Genomic DNA, 24,218 nt, shown 5'->3' with positions numbered 1-24,218 from the left:
TTCTTTGTGACCTGAATATGTGATCTCACTTCCCAACCTTTTCTGACTGCTTCTGATTGATTCCTATGGGTATCATCATGCATTATTTTATACACCCTATTAATTATCCCTTTTTAACAGCAGCTTCTATTCTAGATTCAACTAAAAACTTAACTAGTGCAGGTCTTTTATTTAGGGTTCCCCATATCCCCTTCTCTTTGTCTATATTCTTATATCAACTCCTGATAGGGAAGACAATCATGAACCAGCGATCCAAATGTCTTCCTGGCCTCTTCCCATTCTATTAGTTTTCCTTCTCTAATTATTTGTTCCCAGTGCCTTGGTTCCTTTGCCATCTCCCTCCAGTAAATTCTAGTCCCCTCTTTTCTATTCTCTGTACTCCTAATTGCAGTCATCCCTATTGGCAGAATCTCCTTTCTCCAGTATCATGTTGGTTTGGTTATTTGTATACTTTCTGCTACTTTATAAATACAATATTTTGTATGACTACTGATATTCTCCTTAAGGATATGCTTCCAAAATCCCATTCCTTTCTTATTTCTTGAATTGCCCCCCCTCCCCACTTCATAATCATCCCCTTCCACTTTGAAATGTAGCTTTCTGCTTGTGTTATGTGTAAAGGCTTTAACTGTATAGTGCTACAATTTCCCTTGAAATCAGGTAATCCTAAACCTTCTTGTTCTATTGAGAGGATCAACTTATCTCACGTGACTGTTGTTATCTTCCCCTCCCAAATAAAATCCTTTAACTCTAGCCACAGTTTCCCCATTCATTGCTAAAAATATGCCTGACCTATGTATAAAACTAAAGGGACTAAAGACATTGTTACTGCTTATATCTTGCAATCCATTTCCATAGAAAAGCGCTTTCAGTTTCTCAGTTTTTGTATTATCTTTTGTTTAGTTTCTCTCATATATCCTTATCTGCCATAACCAAATCCATTTTAATCCATACTCCTAAATACTCATTTTATCATGTTCACATAAATATTAGTATTGCTGGACCAGTTCACATGTGGGTACATAGTTTATAGCTATAGCCTTTGTTTTATCTTCATTAATTTTAAATCCTGAAAATGCCTGGAACTTTCTCAAAAATAATCCAGAACACTGAGATTTCCTTTTCTGGTTCTGTCAGTTACAAAATAATATCATCTGCCAATAAAGCCAACTTTTCTTGAGCACCACACCAATTATATCCTTGAATTTCTGAGTCCCTTATTTTCTTTGTCAACTGTTCTAAATATAATACAAATAACAAAGGGGGAAAGAGGACACCCCTACCTGGTTCCTATATTCAGACATAACTTACCAGAGATGAACCCTCCCACTTTGATTTTTGCCTCCAATCCCTCATATATCCTTAACCTTATTCTTGTATCAGGAACTGCAAGTGCTTTCATTGCCCTACTCATAAAATCCCAGCTTAGTCTGTCAAATGCTTTCTCCCCATCAAGATTCAACAATAACAGTGGTATTTTCTTACATTCTGCTTCTGTCTGGATCATCATTTTATTAATGTTCCCAAATGTTTGCTTTCCCTTTCCACAAAACAACATTGGTCCATATCTAGCAATTTTGGTATCACATTCACCATTCTTTTAGCCATTATAGTTATAAAAGTTTTATAATCATGGTTTAAAATTGAAATGGGTCTATATGAAGCTGGATCAGATGGGTCTTTACCATGTTTACGTATTGCAACCACCACAGCTTTATTCCAGGATGTTGGCGCCTCACCTTGTTTAAAAATACTATTAAACAAAACCTTCAAGATCTTTAGCACTTTCTTCCCTCCTAGCTTCCAAACTTCCACCAAAAGGGTTTCTGTTGGATTACTGAGTTTTCAGAAACTCAAACTTCGTAAGGTCAAGACCATATATTCAACTTTCTGAAAACTTGAAAAAAACAAACAAAATCTATGTTTTGGCAGTGGGAAAATCCCCCTGCAACCCCACACACTCCCTTCAAATTATATATCAACTCCAAGATCACACTACAGTGGGGAAAAGGGTAAATTTTGTGATCCCCACTCTACAGTGACCTCCATACAAATTCTTCGAGTTTCCAGAAAGTCAAACATATGGTCTCAACCATATGATGTTTGAGTTTTTGGAAATTTGATCATCTGACATAATCCCCACCAGAATACCATCTATTTTCTGGAGACATTCCTACAGATTGGTTATATGTCAACATTTTTAATCTCATCTCCTCCTATCTCAATTCTTAATTTTTGAGCCTCATCTACCTCTAAACTTGGCATATTTAATTCTTCCATAAAGATTTCCATTTGTGCTTTTTCTTGATTTTCCCTCTTCTCTGTGTTATACAAATGTTCATTCTTCTTCTTCTTCGTCCAATCCACCTGCAGCATCTTTGGGATGTGTGGAAACCGGGAGCACCGGAGGGGAACCCCACGCGACCACAGGAGGATATACAAATGTTCATTAAATGCCTGAAATATTTCTAATACCACTACAGGATCTCTGGTTACTTTTCTTGTTATAGGCTTCCTAAATTTGGCAATAACATTTTCTACCTTCTGTTGCCTAAGTCATTGTGCCATCAATTTCTGTGCTCTGCAGTTATTATAAAAACAGTTGCTTAACAGCAATCTTTCTAAACTCATGCATATTGTAAAGGTACTCCCATATTTTCTCTTTAGCACTCTGAAAATTGTGCTTCTTCTTGTTCTGTGAGATTCCCCTTATTTTGTAATACTTTAACTTTTGTCAGACCCTCTAAATAATTCTTATTATTTCTTTACCAGATCTCTTTTTCTTTTATTTCTACTTTATTTTTAAACTCCACTTCCATTTTATCCCACTCACTAACTATAACATTTGGAGTACTTTCTATCTTGCCTTGTAACTCCCATATAACTTCCACTACCCATTCCTTAAGTTCCTCTCTTTTTAACAGGTAAGTGGGGAAGTCTCATCTTTACTTCATTATCCCACATTTTTATCTTAGTTATTATTGGCGCACAGTGATGGGAGTAACATATTACAAAATGTAAGATAGTACTGTAATATATTACAATTTCTAGCAACTAGTAATATAACTAGTTACTTTTTCAAAATAGTAACCAGCAATAGTAATATATAACTTTTTTTGGTAACTAGTAACTTAAATATGAGTTACCTTTGAGTTACTTTTGCTTAAACCACTGGTTCACAATATGGGCGATATAGCCTCCTAAAGCGTGATGTAAAACTTCCAGGGTCCCTATATAGTATAGATAGTAATCAGATGTTAGGAAGTAATAGACACTTTGAAGTGGAAATTTGGATAAAAAAATTACAACATAATATTGTGATAAATCATTTATTTATTTATTTATTTTATTTATTTACATTTGTTGACCAGGAGTGTTCGACTGGACGTAGGTCCATTTTCAGCGGAGGCCCGGGGAGAAAAGCTCCACAGTTAAAATAAACAGACAGTAGTTACACTGGATTACATAGCGATTAACAATTTAACATAGCAATTAATTACAAACATATTTACAGATGAAGAACAATAGTACATCAGTAGACAACTAGAATCTTTATCTGCGAAGTACATAACAGATATTAACAAATGTTACAATAAGAAGTTCCTGCTGTATAATAAGTACTAGGCTTATGAGCATCTGAGCTTGCTATAATCAAGGAAGTTAGTGGGGTGAAAAGAAAGGTAGTGGTTGGATGGGGTGGGTGATATTGGAGTGGGAGTTGCAAGGGCATAGCCAGCATGTTTTTAGGTGCACTTTTAGTAAAGTTTTGAAGTGGGTGCATGATGGTACGGAGGTAATTGTGGGTGGGAGGGAGTTCCATAATTTGGCTATGGTGCAAGAGAATAGTGCTTCACCAGCAGAGTTATTGGCTTTAGTGATCTGCAAGTGATTTTTGTTGCTGGATCTTAGTGGTCTGGTGATGCGATAGGGTTGGAGTAGATTCTGGGGGGATGGGACATTTAGTGGATGGTTTACTAGTTTGTGGGCGAGTGATAGTTGATACCATTGAATGAGGTGAGGGAGTTCAAGCCAGCCTAGTTCAGCAAGTGAGAGACAGTGGTGACAACGGTAGGATGCCCCTGTGGCGAATTTGGCGATTTTGTTGTAGCAGGTCTCTAGCTTGTTTAGATCGCATTGCCTTAGATTGGTATATATTGGAGAGGCATAAAGTAGGGTGAAGATAAGGTGGGAATTTGCTATTGAAATCTTTGCTGGTTTGGTGAGTAGTTGCTTATTTCTGTATAACACTCCTAGTTTTTTGTGGACTTTTTTTATGGTCATGGATATGTGAATGTCAAATTTTAGTTTATTGTCTATTTCCACTCCTAGCAATTTGGTGTGTTCAGTTGGGTATATACTGGTGTTGTCTTTTGCTGTGATGTTAAAGTGAGAGTTGTTTTGAGTATGTTTGGTGGGTTGGAAGATGAGTAGTTTAGTTTTGTTTGGGTTGAGTATTAATTTGGCATCGGATAACCAAGTTTCAACAGAGAAAAAGGCTTCCTGTGTGACTTTTTGCAGTTTGGGTAGGGACTGAGCTAAGCAGATGATGTTTGAGTCATCTGCATATTGTATGAGTGTGCCATGTTTGTTGGCAGAGGCTAGATTATTGATGAAAACAGAGAAGAGTAGGGGTCCAAAGATGGATCCTTGGGGAACCCCTATGGAGACAGGTAGTTGGGGAGATATGTCATTCTGCCATACAATGGATTGTTGGCAGTCAGACAGGTAACTCTGAAACCAGTTGGTGACTGATTGAGAGAAGGATAGGTTATTGAGGACAGAAATGAGTTGTTTGTGTGGGACCATGTCAAATGCTTTAGATCTAGGTCTAGGAAAGTAGCAGAGGAGAGATAGCCATTGTTTTTATGCTGAAGGATAGTGTTAGTAAAGGAGAGTAAGGCAGTGGTGGTGCTATGGTTTGGTCAGAAACCATGCTGAGTATTGGAAAGGAGGTTGTTAGTAAGGAGGTAGTCTGAGACCTGAGAATGTATGCATATCTCTAGTATTTTGGAGAGTGGAGAGAGAATAGCTATGGGGCGGTAATTGGTTAGTTCTGTGGAGGGGCCACCTTTGTGGAGGGGAATTATATGTGATACTTTCCGCAATGTGGGAACGTAACTTTCTGACAGAGATTGGTTAATCAAGATGGATACTGGGTAGGCCATTGCATCAGCTGCAATTTGTAGGTATTCACTTGGGAGTTTTCCTGCTGCTAATTTGGAGGGCTTAAGTTTAGTTAAGAGTTTTTTATGTTGGAGATAGGTACAGGAGAAAAAGAGAAGGCAGTGGGGAGATTACTAGCTGAAGCTGTGGATTGGAGGAGAGGGGGGTTGTGTTGTTTAGCTAGTGATAGTATGGTTTGTGTGAAGTGTGTGTTGAATGAGGTAGCAATATTTTTGGAGGAGTGAGGGATGTTAGGAGGAGGGGTATTGACTTTACCTGGGTGGAGGACGGAGTTTATGGAGGACCAGAATTGTTTGGGGCTGTGTTGGGAGGAGTCTAGGGCAGACTGGTAGCACTGGAATTTGTCCTGTTTTATTAGCTTTTTAACTCTATTGCGTAGTTCTAGGAATTTCTGTCTAGCTGACGGGGTTTTGGTTTTGCACCAGTGCTCCCAGACTTTATCCCTGTTTTTCATTTCTGACTTAGTGGTTTTCTGTAGCCATGGGGAGGGTTGTGCTTTCGTTCTGGAAAGTCTTATGGGGGGCATGGTAATTAAGGATGCTCAGGAAGGTAGTATTAAAAAATTCAACAGCATCATCAAGACTGAGGTACTTTAGGGGATGCCAGTTACATTCTTTGAGGGATGAGATGAATGTGAGTGGGTTAAAGTTCAGTTTTTTACGTATTTGATGGTAGATGACAGGTTTAGCTTGGTATAGGTATTTTTTGAGTAGGAATGTTGGGGAGTGATCACTGAGGCTATCTGATAAGCAGCCTGTTATATATGACTGGGGGCTCTTACTGACTAGTATCCAATCCAGGGTAGTGTGCTTACTGGAGTTTTTATTTATCCTGGTTGGCGACTGGACTAGTTGGGTGAAGCCATGAAGGTTTATATGATAGGTTGGATTGTTGCCAGAACAGGATTGCCAGTCAATATTGAAATCACCTAAAACGATAGTTTCTTGGGGGAGATGGTGGGTAGACCAGCTGAGGAGGTTTTCTAGTGGAGGGATGTTTTGGCCCAGTGGGAAGTAGCATCCAATTATGTTGATGGTTTTGTTTTGGTTTATTTTGTGGTTGGTATATATTATTTCTTCATTGCCTATTTGTGAAGCTGATGATTTTAAGATCTGGATGTTTAGATGCTGTTTAAATATTATAGCTACACTGCCTCCTTTCTTGTTTAGCCGGTCTACTCTTAGTATGCCGTAACCAGTAGGGAGTATTTGCTCACTGGTAATGTGAGGTTTTAGCCAGATTTCTGTCAGGATGACTATATCTGGGGAGTACAAGTCTATGGTGGCATGGAGTTCATGGACTTTGTTGGATATACTTCTAATATTTAGGCTTAGTAGAAGGAAAGATAAGCAAAAAACAACTGCAGGACAACCTCTAAGTTAGTAGCGAAAACTGCAGCAGGAAAACAGGCTGGAACCAACGTATCTTCTGTGAACACAATTTTATTTCATAGAGTCAAGGAAAAACAAGTAATTCAGTTCTATTATCCACAAAGTCATAGAAACACGATAGGGTAACCCAAGTAGATCAAGCGCTTTCGCCCGGGCTCTCCCGGGCTTTTTCAAGATACTTTAACTAAGCAAACCATATGCTTATATACCCCAATGTTTGATTAATTAATTGTATAATTGTTTCATTAAAACCTTTTCAAGTAATTTTATGCTTAAAACTATATTCCCATTGTAAAATTCCTGCTAGCTGTTATTTGTGCAATGTATTTGTGTTTCTTTGTTCCCAGCACCTATTATAAGATGCTTTGTGTATTCGGGATGTTAGTTATGTATTGCGTTGTTTGTACAAAATTTCTTACTTTGATTTAAATGCTTTAGTGTTTTGAGTAATATTGTATTGTTTTTCTTCTTAATATAAGCTGTTCATGCAAGCGGACTCTTTTTCAAAGGGACAGCTTCAACAGTCAGACGAACTTTTTTCTCTTCTTCCAGTACTGTGCATATAACATTTAAAAAAAGCCTTCCTTATAAAAATTAAAGGTGTTTATTATCTTTTAAAAAAACTTTTAAAATTTGGTTTTCCTAAATTAGTTGTTAAAACATTGGCATTTCATGGGTAGGTACCACGGTTTTTTGTTATTATTATTAATTGGTACTATTTTATTATTATTAAATTAGTATAGTTTCTACATTAATAGGTATATGTTTTCTAATTTTGATTAAATTTTGTACAATTTGATACTTCCTAAATTAAATTATTATAAATTACTATAAGTTAATTAAAATTTATATATTATTATAAATAATTAATTAAATGAATGAATAAATAAATAACTTTCTGATTTTAAATAAATAATTATTAAATTTATTATTAAATCTATATTTAAGACCTTATGAAAGTTATAAAAGATTTGTTTAAAATTTGATTTCCCTAATATTTATATGTACATTAAAGTTCATTTTTGTTTTGTTATAATTTTGCCCTTCTTTGTTTTAAAACACTACTTATACTAACATGTTCATTTAACCCTGGTGCTTTTGCAGCATTTAGTTTGATTTGCCATACTAATTCTCTATATTCCAGGGATGTTTCCCAGTCCCCCCCTCTGATGTCATTTTTCACCTGTTCAAGAACTAAAAATTTTAAATTAATTTCTTTGCATGTTAAAGAATGTTTAAAGAATGCATTTGTTTCTTTCCTTATTTTTATTTCATATAAGTGTTCATATACTCTTCTTTTTAAGGTTTGTTCTGTTTTTCCTAATGAAGGACAAGCAGTGTTGACATATTCCTAAATATACTATGCCCTTTGTATTACAATTGTAATGTCCTAGGGCATATAATCCCATGCTTCTAGATTTTAGATATAATCCTGTGTCATTAAGCATAAAAGCACATTGCTTGCAAGCTTCACATTTGTAGGTGCCTCTCATTAATTTTGTATTATTTGAATTGTTATTTGTTTCACTTTCAAAGAGATTTTTAAGGTTATTGTTTCTTCTCCTTACAAAGTTTGGCAATTTTGGAATCATTTTATTGATCTCTAAATTATTTGATAACACAGGCCAATATTTGATAATAATGGCCTCAATTTCTTTACTGTCATTATTGAAGGTATATGCAAATGCTTGTTCCTTATGTTCTTCACTATTTACAATTTTGTTGTTGTTTGTATTGTTCATTAATTCATTACCTAAAAGTGGAGCATATTTTTCCTTTCTTTTCGTTGAAATTTCATTAATTAATGCATTAATTAAATTTAAAGGGTAATTTTTCTCTAGAAAGAGTGTTTTTAAATATTCTATTTCAACTTGAAATAAGTTATCTGTGTTGCAAATTCTTGAGGCTCTGATTAATTGGCCTTTTACAATGCTCTTTTTTTGGAAGAAGGGGTGGAATTTTACAATGAGAATATAGTTTTAAGCATAAAATTACTTGAAAAGGTTTTAATGAAACAATTATACAATTAATTAATCAAACATTGGGGTATATAAGCATATGCTTTGCTTAGTTAAAGTATCTTGAAAAAGCCCGGGAGAGCCCGGGCGAAAGCGCTTGATCTACTTGGGTTACCCTATCGTGTTTTTATGACTTTGTGGATAATAGAACTGAATTACTTGTTTTTCCTTAGTAGAAGGAAGTCACTTGGCTTTCTATTGGCTGTGATATGGGAGAAGTTGTGGTTTCTAGTCTGATTATGAGGATTGTGGTTGGAGATGGTAGGGCCAGGGTTGGGGTGGATGTCTCCTCTTAGGGCTAGTTTTGATATGCATGACGTTATTAGTTTTCTCAGTTTTTGAATGTGTTTGTTTATTAGGGAAACTTCATGATTGTGCTCTGTGGGTAATAGGTATGGTGGGAGGGTTACTATGTTAAGTTGTAGGGATGCTTTATGTTTGAGTAATATAGTTGGTAGAATATGTGGGAGGTGCATAGGGATGATTCTTGAGTTGGTGGGAGGGGAGCTGAGTGAGGGTGAGACATGAGTGGTGGTGTGAGTAGTAGTACAGTGGTAGTTGTTGAGTGGGGGAATGATGGAGCTTTGGTAGGATGTAAGATATGCAAGGAGAGTGCATGCAATGAGCATAGGTAAGGTATGCTTGTACATGTTAGTTGAGGAGGTGTGATAGTATTGGGAAAATGGAGGAGGTAGTGTTGGGTTAGCGCTGTGGTTGGCTATTGGAAAGATGGGAGGGGTTTGTGAGTGTAATAAAGGTAGAACCACTGGGGGCGAGAGGGAATGGGGGCAGGGTGGGGAGCGAAGTGGGTAGAGACCCTGTTAGTTGCCCTTATGAGAGGGCTGGAAACAATCAGGTAACAGTGTAAACTGATACATGAACATATGATAGTGACAAAGGTTGGTTGTAGTTTTGAAAATGGTGCCTGCCACAGGTAATATTTATTAACTTTGGGATTGGCTTAAGGTAATAAACAGGGAAGGGGGAGAACAAGGGTGTGAACAGGCAGTTATTTTCTACTGTTGCTAATGAGCCAAAGCAAAGACAAGTTTGTGTTTAAGAAACAATCAGAATTGACCAAGGACTGCTCTGAAACTGTAAGTCATTTCTTAACCATTTCTCATGTGGAAAAACAGGATAACCTTGTATCAGTAGGCTACTGTGGTCTCAGTTTAAATTAACAAACATACAGTATTGATCAGTTATGGATACTATTTGCTAACAGAAGGGAATAAGAGAGAAAGTGGAAGATAAGTGTGTGTGTGTGTGGGGGGGGGGGGGGCTGCTTACAAGCCAAAGCACAGTGCTCTCCAGAGGAAAATGAATATTGGCTCAAACAGGTAGACACATACTCAAAGTTAACTTTAGCTGTTTGCCGACAGTTCAGACCTGGACTGCGCTTTTCTTATAAGAATGATAAAGGTGGTACCACAGTTGAATACTTAAGAGTGGTGTTAGGTTCAAAGTTAACTTTAGCTGTTTGCAGACAGTTCAGACCCGGACTGAGCTTTTCTTATAAGAATGATAAAGGTGGTACCTCAGTTGAATACTTAAGAGTGGTGTTAGGTTCAAAGTTAACTTTAGCTGTTTGCAGACAGTTCAGACCCAGACTGTGCTTTTCTTATAAGAATGATAAAGGTGGTACCTCAGTTGAATACTTAAGAGTGGTGTTAGGTTGGAGAGACACTGAGCTCCTCATGGGGCCTGTAGCAGAGTGGATTGTAGTTCATAGCACATAGCATTCATAATAGATCAGTAGCATTAGTCTGGAGCAAAATTTACTTCATTTTTTTAGCACTTAAAGGAGGTGAAAGCTAATGATGACCATACTCCAGCCCTGCCCTGGTACTGTGGGGCTTTCACCCACTAAAACATCCCCTAACACTGGGACAATTTTAGCTTGCTACAGATCATATCATTACCTTGCAGTACAATAAATGGCATTGGTTCTTCATACCACCATCAGTCGGAATCAAACCCATCACTCTTCAGTTGAGCACCCAATGCCCCAACCCACTGCACCAAGCAGGACTCTTCAAGTGGATTTATGATCAACCAACTTTTGTCTTGACAATTTTTTGTTATGTTCTATTTAAAATTCTTTTCTGGTTTTGATTTTTAGTTGCTGAAAATAGACAAAATGTGATAGGTTTTAATAGGTCTTGTGCTGCTGGCTGGTTTGGTTTAATTATCTGTGATTCTCTAGCTATAAAGACTAGTCTTCTTCTTCTCCTTTTGGCTGTGCCCGTTAGGGATCACATGGTGGATCATCAGTCTGCAGAACAAGTGGCAGTGGAGTTTTACATTGCTGAGTTGCCAGCCCAGCGCCCAACCTTCTTCAGAAGGCACATGCATGCACACACTCATACCTAAGGCCAATTTAGAATGTCTAATCCACCTGCAGCATGTCTTGGGAATGTGGGAGGAAATCGGAACAACCTGAGGAAACCCATTCGAACTCAGGGGGTGTAGATCATAGTGTGTGTGTTGTACTTTTAAAGCCACTGTAGTTCATGGGCACATGCAAAAAAGTACTGAGCACATGCAAGCAGAGTGCCATTTTGTGTAAGCAGCTGGAGTGAAAGCATGTATGTGTGTAGCAGTCAGTCAGTTAGCTAGTTTGTTTAAGTTTTACATTCCAATCATCCATCCTGATGTGTTTGTGTGTAATAAATATCTTAAATGAACACCCAAGCCTCATCATCTTATTTGAATACACAAGATGAGTGACATGTTGTCAGAATGGGATCCAAAGTCAAAACTTCTGAAAACCATAAGGCGCAAAGTCAGAAATGGAGAAATATATAAGAGTGGCTCAAATGACTCGCAAACAGGTCAGAAAATATTTCCAGGTTCTTAAACTCATTTAAATGATTTTTCCCTCAATGAATATAAAGCGAAGCATTCCAAGCCAACTACTGAATAAACAAAATGTTCAAAATTGCAACGTATTGAAAAAAGTTCTTGAAATAATTATTTTTGTAGATTTGTTATAGTTGGTGGCTTTGCAGTTGCCCGCCCCTACTGTAAATTTGATCTGGGACACCCCTCCCAATCTGGTGTTCACTCTACTTAATACAGAGAGGACATTTGAGAAGGCCAACCCACTTAGGTTCTTAACTTCTGCTCCTACTTCCTCTCTACTTGCACTTTACTATAAAAAAATTGCACTTTGTTTTGCTTTTCCTCTTCTTAAAAGTACTCAATTGTATTTATTCTGCTGTATGTATTACTGCTTGGTAGTAGCCTGATTAAATTGTAACTGTTATTCTAAGCCTTTCAGTTTAAGCACTTGGGCTTCAGACCAGTTGTTTTACATTAAGAAGGTTTGTGGTAGCTTACATCCTTCTAAATTGGGGATTGCTGATTGAAGGCTCAGTGTCTGTTAGTCTAAAAGTGTATTAGTTCTGGTTTAAGCACTTGGGCTTCAGGCCAGTTATTTTACATTAAGAATGTTTGTGGTCTGCACTCTTGTGGGAGGAGAGGTTAAATTCTGCCCTTCTGAGCTGGGAATGTCTGGTTAAAGGATTATTGTGGCTGCTTATTTTAACTGTTTCTTTCTGAAATTGGTGCACCTTGTTTGCTGTAGCAGACTAGATTCAGGCATGCTGAATCTAGCTTTGTTTGTATAACTTGAGCACTAATCCAGGCCATCTTTTTTGGAAAAGGTTCCCCTGCACCTTAGTGGCAGGTGTGTGCAGTTAGAACGTGCCTGATTAAAGAGTGCTGGAACAGGGTTTTCAGCTTTTTTACTGGTTAATTGGGTAATTTGTTTAAATCAGTTTGCTCGTTTTCTATTCTTATATATAAAAAAATTGCACTTTATTCATCTGCTTTTACTGTATTTGTGTTTCTTTCCACTTTATTGCATTTATTCTGCTGCATTTATTACTGCTTGTTAGTAGCCTGATTAAATTGTAACTGTTATTCTAAGCCTTTGGTTGAAGCACTTGGGCTTCAGACCAGTTGTTTTACATTAAGAAGGTTTGTTGTCTGCACTGTTGTGGCAGGACAGGTAGCTTACATCCTTCTAAGTTGGGAGTTGCTGATTGAAGGCTTAGTGTCTGTTATTCTAAGAGTGTATTAGTTCTGGTTTAAGCACTTGGGCTTCAGGCCAGTTATTTTACATTAAGAAGGTTAGATCTGCACTTCTGTGGGAGGAGAGGGTAGATTCTGCCCTTCTGAGCTGGGACTTTCTGGTTAAAGGCTTATTGTGCCTGCTTATTTGAACTGTTTCTTTCTGAACTTGGTAAGCCTTGTTTGCTGTAGCATAGACTAAATTCAGACCTGCTGAATCTAGCTTTGTTTGTATAATCTGAGCACTAATCCAGACCATTTTTTTTGGAGAAGGTTCCCCTGCACCCTAGTGGCAGGGGTGTGCAGTTAGAACTTGTCTGATTAAAGACTGCTGGAACAGGGCTCAGTTTTTAGCTTTTTATTGGTTAATTTGTTTAAATCAGTTTGCTCATTTGCTACTGTTTTATATATATATAAAATACACTTTATGCATCACTGCTTAGGTAGGGTTAAACTATTCCTGGCGCCATAAAGTGTGCTCTTCAAATTTTCCCTTAGAACTAGCCAGTTTTTTAGTTTTAGCACTCAAATCTGTTTCTTTGAGCTCGGCACTTGTTCAGAACTCGTTGTAAGCACTAAATAAGCTGCAAATTATTACAGCACCCAACTTTCCACACTTGTCTAGAGGAAAACAGTTTTTAGTACTTAATAAATAAGCACCTACCCAGGCATGTCTAAGGGTCAGCCCCCAGTGTTTTCTCCTGTCAACCTGATGAATCTGGGCATCTTGGGGCAATGCAACAATTGCCTCATATACACAGACAACCCTCTCCTCCTACCACCCAACACTACAACCTGTGAGAGATGCACTTATGTAGCCAAACTGGAAGCAAAGCTCTCTTCACCCAAGATGGGACTAGACAGTCAAGAGGAGAAGGTAAACACTTGCACCACATCACACTCATCACATAGTCCCTCAAAACCTATACCACCAAAACAAACACATAGCAACACAAAACACACACCTACATTCACGGAGGCTCTCAATAAAAATCTGCTCAAGCAACAGAGACCTCCAAAGCAGAAACGCATGCAACCTCCACCCCCCAACACAACCCAAATGACACATAGCCCACAAACTCAGTGTGCCACTCAACCACAGCCCATAAGGCATAACAATGTACCCAACACTCTAGTCATAGGTGACTCTATAGTCAGGCACACTGATGTTCCACTCACCAGGCTAAAGAAGGAGAACGTTACTGTCAGCTGCCTGTCAGGTGCCAGGATCCACCACATAATGCAAGCACTCAGGTCACTCCACAACAAGTACAAATATGACTCTGTCATTGTCCATGTTGGTGTGAATGACCTGAGATGTACCTCTCTGGACTACATGAAAAGAGACATGGAGGAGCTCTCCAATCTTGTAGCCTAGGCAGGTATGACCCTAGCCCTGAGTAGCATACTGCCATCACCCAGAATGATACCACAGTACAAGGACAAAATGACTGACTTCAACAATTGGCTAAGCTTCTGGTGTAATTCTAAGGGGATCCAGTATCTGTCTGCCTGGGATGACATGATCGACAGACCATGATGCTTTGCCAGAGATGGCCTGCACCTGTCGTCCTTGGGATTCCGGATACTGACTAAGGCTCTTGCCACCCTTATGGTGCCTTTTTTAGGCAAGGTTCAAATGACAAATTTACCACCGTAACAGGTACAAGCAAGCCAAATATGAGGGTAATGCTACTCAATGCTAGAAGTCTAAACCTCAAAATACATTCACTCGAGGCACTCCTTAAAATAGAGAACATTGACATCTGTGCAGTGACAGAGACCTGGTTCAAATCTCCATTTTAGCACCCCTGCATTACCAGGCTATAATTCATACCACACCTTTCGGCCACTTAACCTAGACTGAAACACTAAAGGTGGAGGCATGTCCATAGTCATTAAGGATATCCACACCTCCAGGCTAGTTACTCAGCATAATGCATCCCAGATTATCCAAGTGCAACTAACTCTGGGCAAGACCGCAATCCAAATTGTAACATGCTACAGATCACCCACCATGCCCCAGGATTCTCACTCCTCATTTTTTGATACACTGGAAAATATTAGGATACAACCCAACACCCTAATAATGGGCAATTTCAACTACCCCACCATTAACTGGGAAAACTACTCATGTACCAACTCTTTTGCTCAACGTTTTCTGGAATTCATAAATTCCAATGCCTTGGATCAACTTATCCACACCCCCACCAGGGGCAGCAATATCCTAGACCTTATCATTACCAACATGGGTGACCGGTGTTCCACATCAGAGGTCAATTCCTCTTTGGTCAGATCCTACCACAAGCTAATCAGCCTAGACAGCCACATCCCACCCCCACCCCCCATTAGGGAAACCACCATAAAAAAATTCTCCAAAGCCAACTTCTCGCTTCTTAAGACAGAAGTGGCAAACTTCACAACATCCATGCTAACAGACAATAGCGATACGACTGCTGAATCCTACACAAATGCACTTTATAAGCACTTACACGAGTGCATGGATCATGCTATCCCTAACAGAACCAAGATGCTATCCTCCAAAAAAAGGAAGTGAAGCTGGTGGTCTCCTGCCATAAATAAACTCTACAACAGAAGAAAGAAACTGTTGCAAAAAAGAGTAAAATCCCATGACTGGAAGAACTCCCTGGTCAGCCTCAGTAAGAAGTTGAGATCCCTCATAAAATCCTACAAAGCTAGTTATGAAAATAAAATCGCCTCTGATTCTAAAGACAGCCACAAAGCATTCTATAGCTATGTCAAGAATCTCAATGGCAACACTCAGATCTGCTCTGAGTTACAGCACATTGGCACTAAATATACAGAACCAACTGATATTGCCAACATCCTGGCAGATAGGTTCACTGCTAACTTTACCCCCCAACCCCACCCCCCAAAGGGCTCATCTCTATACCGTAAGAATGCAAAGATCCTGTAATCATGGCTGCACAGGTAAAAACTACACTCCAAAGCCAAGAAAAATAAGTGATGTCTTACCATAACGTTCCATCTGTATTGTTGATCCTCGTTCAGTCATTATGTGTGGGTATCGGTTCCAACCTCGGAACCGAGCTGGCCATCTTTCAAGTTCGCGTCAGCTACAAACTCTCGAGCTAAAGCTCTTACCCAGAATTCCCCTGTCCCTGTTACCTCAGATTGAGTTTGCAAGTCAAAAGAAGGTAGAGGCTACCTCTGGTCAAATGACCTAAAAGAACCGGATGGTGAGATCCATTAGAAGCCACAGGAGGGGGAAGGAGGGAGGGTTGTGATGACTGAACGAGGATCAACAATACAGATGGAACATTATGGTAAGACATAACTTCTTTATCTGATATTGTTAATCCTCATTCATTCCTTACATGTGGGACAGAGTCCCCAGCTACCTCTATTCCTGGGAGGCTCTCATGGAAGGACATTCCTGAGCACCATAGAACCAAAAGATGCTTTTCCCCTGGAGGCCAAATCCAATTTGTAATGATTGATGAAGGTATGAGGCGTAGCCCAAGTTGCAGCTGCACAGATGTCATATAAAAAAGCTCTGTCATGGAAGGCAGCAGAAGTTGCCACCATCCTTGTCGAATGAGCCTTTAAGGTAGTCGGCAATGGAATATTATGTTGTTTATAAATGAAAGTCACACAGTCTTTCAACCATCTAGCCAATGTGACCTTAGCAACAGCACATCCTAATCGAGGTCCAGAATAGGCCAAAAATAACTGGTATGATTTACGAGGCCTTAGTCCTGTTTAAGTAGAAGTGAATTTGCCTGTGAATATCTAGGGTATGTAGGCAATACTCTCCTTTGTTTGAATAGTTGGGAAAGAAAACTGGCAATTCAATGGTTAATGGACATTTCAGAGATCACTTTTGGTAGAAAGGAAGGATTAGTTCTCAATGACACTGTATCTCTATGAAAAATCAAGTATGGACTCTTGATGCATAAGGCTTGAAGCTCAGAGATACATCTGGCAGAAGTAATGGCAACCAAAAACAATGTTTTCCATGACAAGTATTTAAGGTTGCAAGAAGAAGCTGGTTCGAAAGGTGGCATTGTCAGAGCTTGTAGAACTAATGACAGGTCCCATGGTTGAATAGGTTCTCTAAAATGGGGCTTCAGATGATTCACACCTTTTATGAAGGTCTTGCATAATTTGTGTGGCATAAGAGAGGAGTCTTGGACACCCTCATGGAAATTAGATATTGCAGCCAAATGATCTCTAATGGTAGAGGCAGATATACCCAACTGAAAAAGGTTGGCTAGATACTCTAGTACTATCAACACTGGTGCTGAAAAGGTATCTACTTGCTTTTCTTTCAGCCAACAGGTAAATCTTTTCCACTTGCTTAGATAAATAATTCTAGTGGAAGACTTATGAGATGCAATAAGAATGTCCCGTACTGGCAAAGAAAGATAATTCTGCCTGGCAATCAAGGGAATTGGAGAAGCCAAGCTGCGAGCTTCAGGCTGTTCAAGTTGGGATGACTCAGATTCTGCAGATGGGAGATCAACCCCATAGTTGGATGGAGAATCCATGGTTGATCTAGCAGGTGAGGCCAGAGGAAGGGGAACCAAATCTGACGAGGCCAATATGGTGCTATGAGGATCACCTTGCTCTTCAACTGGCAGGCTTTCTTCAGAAACTGGGGAATGAGGGGGAGAGGCAGAAATTCATAAAGAAGACCTGAGGGCCAATCATGGACTAGAGCGTCCCTGGGTGACTGTCCTAGAGGGGGAATCAGGGTGAAGTAGTTGCTGCGTTTGTAGCTGGTTGGGGATGCAAAGAGGTCACAGCAAGGAAGGCCCCAGTGGTGGAAGATCTCCACCGCTATCAAGGGATTCGGGGGCCACTCGTGCGGTTGTAGAATGCACCTGCTGAGTCTAACTGCTATCACACTAGAACTCCTGGGAATGTGTGTTGCTAGAAGAAAACGGTTGGTAGCCATTTCCCATTGCCATATCCTCATGACCTCTCGACAAAGTGGGTAAGATTTGGTTCTGCCTGTTTGTTGATGTACCAGACCACTGCCATGTTGTCTGATTGTATCACAATAGTCCCAGACAGCAGCAGGGATGGAATGCTTGCAACGCCAGAAGCACTGCCCTCAGCTCTAGAACATTCATATGCAGTTGGGCCTCCAATTCTGACCAAGTACCTTAGACTGTCTGTCCCTGACATAGCCCCAGGGAGGCATCCGTGGTCACTGTAGCCTTGGGCTGCTGGGGGGAGAAGGGGCAAGACCATTGTGATGGGTTGTGGGTCATCCACCAATTTAAATCCTGTTTGCACCTGTGAGTTACTCGAATCTTGGCTGAAAGAGGATACTGAAAAGGATACCATTGGGTGAGCAGTAACCATTGTAGAAGCCTTATGTGAAACCTGGCCAGGGGGACAATGGTATTGGAGGCTGCCATGGAACCCAACAGCTGTAGGACAGAGTGAGCTGTGGATTTCTCCCCTGAAAGGATTGGGATCAGTTGTTGCTTTATCCTTAGAATTCTGTGCTCTAGAATGGATGCTCTGCAATTCTTTGTATCCAAGTTGACCCCTATGAATTCTGTGGACTGAGATGGGGTGAGATTGGATTTTTGCCAGTTTATGGTTATGCCTAGCCTTTCTGCAGTGAGGAGAAAGTATGCCAAGGCTTCTTCCAATAGATGTCTGGTGGGGGCGGAGATGAGCCAGTCATCTAGGTATGGAAACACCTGGAATCCTTGTAGTCGCAAGTGAGCTGTGATGACTGCCATGCACTTTGTGAACACTCTGGGGGCTGTAGAGAGTCCGAAGGACAGTACTCTGAACTGGTAGTGACTGGCTCCCGCACGGAAGCACAGAAATCTTCTTGATGGCCTGTCCACTTTTATGTGGTAGTACGCATCTTGAAGATCTATCGAGCACATCCAATTATCTTTTTCCAAAAGTGGGAGGATAGACTGTATTGTGACCATCCGGAATTTTTGTACTCTTACAAACTTGTTCAATATACTGAGATCCAAAATTGGTCCCCAGTCCCCGGTTTTCTTTGGCACCAAAAATAGTCTTGAGTAGAATCTGGATCCTATCTGGTCTGGAGGGACTATTTGGATGGCTCTTTTTCTTAACAGCTTTGCTATCTCTAATGCTGCTTCTTCCCTTTGACTGGGTGGAACATCGGGTAAGTTTGTTGGGGGGGGGCAGGACAAAGATCGAAGGGAATATGGTAACCTCTGGTTATTATCCTTTGTACCCAAGAGTCGGTGGTGATGGTTAGCCAGGCAGAAGGGTACAAGGAGAAACGACCCCCAACCACCTCCAGAGGAAAGGAGTTGAGCCACTCTTCAGGAGCGCTGATAGGATTGGCCAGGAAAAGAGTCCCTGGAACCCTGGTTATGTGGACCCCCTCTGCCCCGAAAAGGGTATCTTCCCTGTGAGTTTCCCCCTCTGCCTCTAGGGGAGAACTCAGCCTGTGTGTCACGGAAAGGACCCTGACACTTTTTGTACCATATCCTCCCACTCTTCTGGTTTCTGGAGAAAGCACTTTGAGGGGAAGAATAACGGACCCCCATGGCAGAAAGAGTCTTACCATCTTGTTCATATCTGGCCAGTGTGCTTTTAACCTTGGGTCCAAACAATGAAGAGGCTTCAATGGGAGCATTGAGAAAGGAAACCTTGAAAGGTTCGGCAAAATTACATAAGTGCATCCAGGTGTGTCGTCTCAAAACAACGCCTGAACTCGCCGCTCTAGCTGCTCCTTCTGATGTGTGAGATATCAGGTGCATGGAGGAGTTTGATATCTATTCAATGGTAGCCAGCTGAGAGGTCACTTTGTCATGGACCTCATCAGACAGGGCACCTACCAAAGTTTCATAGAGCTCAGAAATTAAATCCCTTTGAAGCCTGATAAAGTGTGCCATATAATTCAGGGACCTGATTGCAAAGGTCGCTGATCCAAAAGTATGCTTCCCTATTCTGTCCAGAGCCTGGGGCTCTTTGTTGGGTGGATGGACAGTCTGGCTTTCTTCTTCCACCAGGTCCTTCTTGGTTGCGGTGGCCACCACCAGAGCATCTACAGGAAGACCTATGGACCAATGGGGGTCAGTAGCAAAATTTATCGGGCCTCCAGGGAATGGCCTCAATGGTGTCAGGAGCCTTCCACGCACACTGCACGATGAGCTGGACCAGTTCGTCAGCAGGTGGAGTAACCCAGGAAGTAGGGGGCTGGGTGCAAAAGGCCTGCAGGAACACAGACTCTTCAGTGGTCGGGTTAGAGGGCTGCCAGTCACCTCTCTGTTTAAGGATTTTGAGGATATCACCAAAGGATACCTCAGAGGATGACTGAGGGGACCCTACCCCATCATCAAAGTCTGTGTCTTCAGTAAGGGACTCCTCTATGGAATCCATGTGCTTCCTCTTGCATGAGCTTTTTCAATGAACTTCCTCAGAGGGAAAAGCTGGGGAAGACAATGCAAAAGGGGTTTCCTGTGGGAGGACATCCTGAGGCCCTTGCACCCAGTGTCCACTAGGAGCAACTTGTGTACACTGCGGTCCACAGGAGGGCAGGGAGATTGACAGCACAGTATCACCAGCAGACACCAAAGCCTTCTCCATTAGTTGGAAGGCCGGTCCACCTGAAGAGGGGTGAGTGTCGAGGACAGGGGTCACCCCTCCCCTAAATAGCTCAGCCTGCTGACTCGGAGTCCCTGGATGGCTGTGAAACACCAAATTAAGTACGCCACAGCTGACATCCTGGGTCATAGCAAAACTCTCCTGCCAAGAAGGCAACTGGGGTTCCTTAGTGAGGTCCATAAAGGGAACTGTAGAGGGGGAAGACTGTGCTATATCAAGGGGCTTCAAAGGCAATGAAGGAGGAGAATAAGTAGGGGTCTTTGGCAAAGGGTGATCATCTCCCGAGGAAGGATAGGTCCTGGGGGCTGGGATGCCTCCGGCCAAAAGCACTTGATCCACAAGACACAACACGTCATTTTCAGAGAAGCTTCTAGTGGATTTCACGGACACGGCTGAGGGAGAGTCAGGTCTATCTAAAGATTGGGCAAGCTTGGTGCCCACCTCACCAATCTGCATTGAAAACAACGAGGCCATAAGGGACTGAACTACAGGTGTCTGCACCGAGGAAATCATCGGTGCCAAAGTCATGGTCTGCACTGACAATAAGGTCAGTGCCAAAGTGGTTGTCGGCATCGAGGCTGGGACCAAAAAAATCGGTGTCAATAACTGATTTGTCAGTTCCGGGTAAGGTGTTGGAGCCGATGTGGTAACAGTCTGCATTGACTGGATAGTTGGTGCCGGTGGAGAAGTCTGAACTGAGGAGCCCCTCAGTACTGATACGGTAAAGGGCACACTAGTCGGTGCCAAAATCACAGATGGTGCTGATGGCCTCGGTGCTGAAGGTCTAGGCACCAAACGTGCTGAAGCCGAAAAAGTCAAATCCGAAGTAGAAAGCTTAGCCTTCTTGGGTCCCCGTTGGTGGGAGCCCCCAGCCGGGGACGAAGGAGGATACTTGCCTTTGTATGTTCATCAGTATTTTTCTTATGGGATCTTGGAGGGGTTGAAGCCTCCAACCCAGAAATAGCCTCCGAAAAAGGAGATTTAAGTAGCCCCTTCAATAACAATTTATTTTTCCTCTCAATCAACATCCTGTTAGAGAAGTTCTTACAAATTCCACAGGGCGGGTCAACTGATAAATGAGGCACACCCGAGCAATAGACAGACAGAGAATGTGCATCTGAAGTAGGTCATTTATGGCCACAATCTGAACATCTCTTAAATCCTGGACTACCTTTTTTATCTGCCATGATAGGAAAGAAGGAAGTATGACAGCAAAATATTGTACTTGGCTCACGAATGGCGATGTGACAAACAAAATCTGAGGTAACAGGGAGACGGGAATTATGAGTAAGAGTTTTAGCTTGAGAGTTTGTAGCTGATGCGAGCATGGAAGATGGCCGGCTTGGTTCCGAGGTCAGAACCAATACCCACATGTAAGGAATGAACGAGGATTAACAATATCAGATCACAGTTCCATGGGACCTGACAACATCCCTGGATGTATTCTACATGAACTACAGAATGAACTGGCACCCCACCTAAGCACCGTGTTCAGTCATAGCCTCACCTCAGACTTTGTGCCTACTGAATGGTGCACAGCGGCAGTTATCCCACTCCACAAAGGGGGATCCACCACGGACCCCGGGAACTACCTCCCCATTATCTTAACGAGCCTGGTCTGCAAGGCCATGGAACATATCATCATGTAACTTATAAACAAAGATACTGGTAATCTCCAAACTCTGGACCCCACCCAGTTAGGATTTGTAAAAGGCAGATCATGTCTCCTAAACCTGATTGACTTCTTTGAAGCAGTCACCAAAGCCATAGATGGGGGTAAGGTGGTTTACACAGCCTATCTAGATCTCGCCAAGGCTTTTGACACCATCCCCCACTCTGGAATTATAGATAAACTCCTTAAACTAGGTATAAATACCTATGTCACAAGATGGGTTGCCAACTGGCTCACTGACAGAACCCACACTGTGAAAGTAGCAGACTCCAAATCTGACTTCAGACCAGTGACAGGTGGAGTACCACAGGGTTCAGTCCTGGGTCCTCTCCTGTTTGGTATCTACTTTTCTGAAGTACAGGCTAACACAGTAGGTCTTTGGCTAATGAAGTTCACAGATGACTGCAAACTAGGAGCCACAAGTGAAACTCCTAATGATGTGGACATCCTACAAAAGGGTCTCACTGAGACAAATGCCTGGTGTCAAAGCCATGGCCTCAAGCTCAATGCCAAAAAGTGCATTGTCATCCCCTTTGGTAAAAACTCTGTACCCATGAGCTACCACATAGGTGGTAGTCTACTTAACACCGAATGTGAGATGACAGACCTTGTGACACAGGTGAACAGTAGTCTCTCCTTTGATAATCACATTGCCACAGTAGTCAGGGAATTCTTCTACGTGGTACACCTCATCACAAAAAGTTTCTCATCCAAGAAAAAAGAGGTCATTGTTCCCCTCTGCTCATCACTCATCAGACTCATTATAGAGTACAACGCGCCTTTTGGTATGTACCTCACAAGACATCTACAACAACTGAAAAGGCTGCAGAAATACCTCACAAAGAGGATTACTGGCCTCAAACAGATGCCCTACACAGACTGTCTCAAAAAACTCCAGCTTTACTCTGTCACATATTGCCTACTCATAGGCGATCTCTGCCTAACATACAAAGCTATGTCAAACCCAGATCTGTTGGACATGCTCCACTTAAAGAAATCCCAATCCCTGTGAGCTACATGCTCTAGGGACCTAAATCCTGTCACCACAACAAACAGAACATGCTGGAGGGATAGATTCCTGTCCCATACACTTCCCATACTCTGGAACAAACTACCTATGTATATCAAACAAAGCTCCTCATTAGCACTCTTCAAGAAAAATCTTAATGATTGGATGGGAAATAGGAAATTCATCCCAGGGATCACCTCTGTGGCTCTGCACGACAGGGACACAGGAAAATAATTTTCTTGGATGGCGAAAGCCAGGGTACCTTTTTGGCTAGGCTTGTATAGGCCCTAGGGCCAATAGCTTCATACCTACCTATGAACTTTTGAACCTATGAAAACATTTGAAACAATATCCAAATCATATAAAATATTCAAAAAAGAGAAAACAACTGTATTTTTTGCAATGTACTACTTTTTTGCATTAATTAAAGCTATTCAAAGTATCTAAAGTGTGCAACGTGTTGGCAGTGTGTGCAGTATCACAGTGCAATCTTTTCAAAGAATACAGTTATTTTCAAAGCATCTGTTGTGCAGCTGAATATAATTACAAGTACCTGATGTGTGTTTGACATTTATTTGGCATGGCAGAGGGATTTCACAGACCTGATCTGCTTGTGTTTGATAATAATATCGCTGAAAATTGGAGAGTGTTTGAGCAAAAATATGATATTTTCATACAGGCTGCTTTTTTTGATAAAGATGCACATACAAAAGCATTTATTCTGCTCAGTTTAGCTGGTTCAAAAGCCATTGAGAGAGAGAATATTCATTTGTGTATGCACCTGCTGTTTATACAGAGAAGGGGGAAGACTGCCATATTGTGGTACAGACTGAAAGGTGGGAAGACTCTGAGTGCTTAAAACATAAATTTAGAGAAACGTGCAACCCTCAAATGAATATTACAGTGGAAAGGCACTATTTTACACAAGAGATCAAAATCCTGGTGAAACTTTTGCAGCATATATTACTGACATGAGAAACAAAGCAAAAACGTGCAGATTTGGTGATCTGAGAGAGAAGTTGATAAAAGACAAGCGTGTGTGGTGTTAATAATGATGCAGTGACAAAAGATTTTGCTTTGAGATAGTGATTTAACTTTAAGAAAAACCAGAGATTTGTCAGATATATGATCTTATAGAAAAGAACATGAATATGCTTACGAATGAGAAGCACATGCTCGTAGCTTCTTCCAGCACGAATGTTGATAGTATGCAGCACACTACAGCTGACATTTAGACCCATCAGAATCATAGTTTCTTTGGTGTC

The sequence above is a fragment of the Protopterus annectens genome, chromosome 6.part1, assembly GCF_019279795.1.
Source record: "Protopterus annectens isolate FY-2018-M chromosome 6.part1, PAN1.0, whole genome shotgun sequence".
In the NCBI taxonomy this organism is placed as follows: domain Eukaryota; kingdom Metazoa; phylum Chordata; order Ceratodontiformes; family Protopteridae; genus Protopterus; species Protopterus annectens.
Note: the sequence above shows the minus strand (reverse complement) of the source record.